We start from the raw sequence: 3701 nt of genomic DNA on the forward strand, positions 1-3701 counted from the left end.
GTTCGAGGTCACACTTAAAAGTTGGCAGTGTAATGCAGAGAAATTGGTTCATAAGTAATTATGAAAGTCAAGGATAAAGACTAATGCTATAGAGATATATTATGCAGATGGATTGATTCGAAGGCTTTGTTTAACGCTGATCACTGACACGGGACGGTCCCAGTACGTGACAGCCAATTACAGCGCAAGATATGCTCTAGTGCCCAGAACGAAGACAATAGACAGCTGACGCTTATTCTGACACTCTATCGAGAACATCGTGCGTTACCAACAGTCGTCTTTGCGTTCGTTGAGTCAGCTTATCAATCGTTTCAATCGTAAGTTATGTTCATGTGTCGCGCAAACATATGTACACGTTTCTGCCTCGTTCGTGGGCGTATACGTTAGTTAGATTCCGTTTATTAAATATGTCGTTGTGCTTTGAATACGTACATCAGTCTTGCGTTCTTTATGTGTATATATGATAGACGTTTAGCACCGGTGATAATACCGACGCATACCACTATACGATTCACGATAGTACAATAAATACTACCATTACATTGGTGCCGTGACTAGCGCGTATAGTTGCTAAACGTTTAGCCATTTTATACGTATTTTTTGTGGTCTTGCATATGTGCGAATCTATGTCTTTTTTAGTACCGAGTGTCAACTTCGTCCGTTTTACCGTGAGGAACGAGCAGAATTCGTACGGGTGCCGAGCAGTAGTGAACATCGTCTGAGCTCACTTTGATTGTCGCAGCATGTTTCTGTAAGTGCAACGTTTTGCTTATAGTTACTACGGAGTATAATCTGCATATCGTCATTCTACTGCATATATATAGTCTAACCCATTGTACGTGCATTGATATTGCGTTTGCATTTCGTGTTCTGTGTCGTATGTGTTGCATTTTGGGGTTAGTAACGAAAAGTTACTTCTTCATTTGTCTTTCCTCGTCAACCTATCCGTCTTCCTATCCGTTTACCCTTCGTTATGGCTACCCGACGTACCACCAACCCTCTCATACCTTCTCCGCATTTTTCTGATACCAATATTGACCGACCGCTTGATCCACAATCCTCCGATAAAGAAGAAGTTACGTTCCCAAATGCTTCGCTTAAACAGCTAATGAACGAAGTTCAAAGTCTGGTGTTGTTAGGAGGTTATAGGGAATTTAACAGGAAGGATGACAGCCCAATATCCTTTGGGGGATGGGTGAAACATTTAGAGCAGTTGTTTATTATTTTGAATGAAATTGATGATAAGCGTCGTGTAAGATTAGCACTGAGACTTCTGTCCGGGGAACCAGCGCAGTATGTTACAGAGAAGGTCAGTTTATATCCTGCGATTGAATGGAAATATTTCCTTCAAATTCTTAAACAGCGCTATACGGACGCTAGCGTAACACCTATAGCATTGCAAAAATTTAAACGCGCTAAACAGCCAAGTTCAGAATCAGTACAGGCATTTGCTAAACGTTTGAAGACATACGCCCCCACTGCCTTTGGGGTTATTTCGGACGCTGATACTAGTCATAGTTTGAGAATGGTGGATCAGTTTATTAATGAAGTAGCTTCTGATACGCTACGACGAGCCATGGTTAAGCAAAAGCCCGCTTCGTTTACCAAGGCCGTTCAGTTAGCTAACTCAGAAACTGCTCTCGATCTGGAAAATAGAATCAAAGACGTGGCACAAATTTCGGCTATAAGCGCTCCATCTATGCAACAGCAAATCTCCGATTTACGACAGATAATTTCTGATTTAACACAAAGTCGTATGGTTAATCCACCTGGGGATGTATTTTAGTCACGCTCTGCTAATAACTCGCGCTTTCAGCCAATGCAGTATAATGCACAGGCACCTTTTCACCGACAACAGTCATATCAAACACCTTCACCCCAGGCTGGTCGCAATTTTTTAGCTAATTATTCGCAACCCGCACGGCAGCCATATTTAAATTACGCTCAAGGTGCGCCTAACCGCAGGCCTGAACGCCAGTATGGCAATCCTTTCGCAAACAGGCAGCAATTAATAAAACCGAGACCAAACGACCAATATATATTTACGCCAGATGGCCGGCCTATCTGTGCCCTCTGCAATACACCCAGGCATATTTGGTTTCGCTGCCACCTACAACAACGCACTAATACTAACGATAATCGTAATAAAACCCAACTAAACAACAACGCTGTTTTCAAACAAATGAAAGTGTCAATGACACTGTAGCTCACCACAAAAAGGACACAAATGAGTGAGTGAGAAGAAGTCAGTTTTAATTGAGCAACCATCGACGTACATTATAGAAACGAAGAGTATAAAGCAGATGCATTGATTTTTCTATCATGCTATTAATGCTATTGTTATATTTATTAGTTGTATTGGTAATGTATTAACTTTGGCACTTTGCTTAAACTTAATGCACTTCGTGCTTGGAGCAGATAACCGAATAAAAATCAGCGACGTTTGAGCTGCCGGAAAATTACCATTCAAATAATCCCTGCTGTAGGAAAGCGCAGGCTTCTATAGATATTATTTACATTTATAATTTCCCATGATTCTACATGAGCTAGCGTGCGGCTTCGCCGCACGACGTAAGCAATCACTATAAATCACGCCTATTGGGGTCACCCGCCACAAGCCACCTGCGTCATTGATTAGTCGAACGGATCTGGGGATGCTAAACTCGAAGCTGGAGACTCGGCTCTCATCCTTTCAACCGTATAAGTCCATCTGCAATCCAGTTTGTCCGAGCTCGTGATATTCCCATTGTCTCTTACACCTATTCCTTCAATCCTCCTTCCTCCCACCACCTTCACTTCGCCAAGCTACTTCGCGACCCATGTCTTAAAGTACGAGGTTACTTGTATTTGGTTACGTATTCGGTCGGTGTTTGTAGACATGTGTTTAGTATCGTAGAGTTGCTTGTTTAGGCTATGAAAGTGCAAGCCACCTGTGACGAATATTCTGTGGTGTAATAGAACGCACGGAGAGTAGCTTTTGTACTACAGTGTTTGTGTTATCTATCGACGTGACCTACGGCTACCCTTAAGGTGACTACCTCTCACATGCTAGACCGAGAACCTGGAGAGGGAGACGCGCGGAGCTTCCTTAGACTGCTATGTTTACTTGTTAAGACCGTAGGTCTACGTGACACTGGGCGATCCAAACTTTGTGATCCAAACTGTTATCCAAATTGTGATATAAACTGTGATCCAAATTGTGATATAAACTGTGATCCAAACTGTGATATAAACTGTGATCCAAACTGTGATCCAAATTGTAATATGAACTGTGCGATGGAAAGTAGATCATTCGATTGCTTCCATTATTACTCAATGGCATGTAATTGTGACTGGATTCAGAAAGAGATCACAGTACAGTGTACAGCACCGTAAAAGCGATGATCTAATAATATTTTTTATTTGAGACTTAAAAGTGCATGCGACCTTCACGTAGGCACTTGCGCCGTGTAAATTGAGAGTAACCATATTTTTATATTTTGCCAGTTTATTCACAGTGGTGTGTGCGTGGTGTGTTCTAGATGAGTGATTGAACGGCGTTCGCGCAAGCGTTTCTACTTTAGACAATGTAGAGCACATAAACACCAAAACGTTCACCTGGTTATCATCAGCGCCAGCTGATCAAAGGCCAAGTAAACAGCATAATTGTTGAATTGTATAATACGCTAATTGTTTAATTGTATTTAATTTCAAGATGTGCA

This window comes from Priapulus caudatus, unplaced genomic scaffold, assembly GCF_000485595.1.
Source record: "Priapulus caudatus unplaced genomic scaffold, Priapulus_caudatus-5.0.1 Scaffold58, whole genome shotgun sequence".
Taxonomy (NCBI): Eukaryota; Metazoa; Priapulida; class Priapulimorpha; order Priapulimorphida; family Priapulidae; genus Priapulus; species Priapulus caudatus.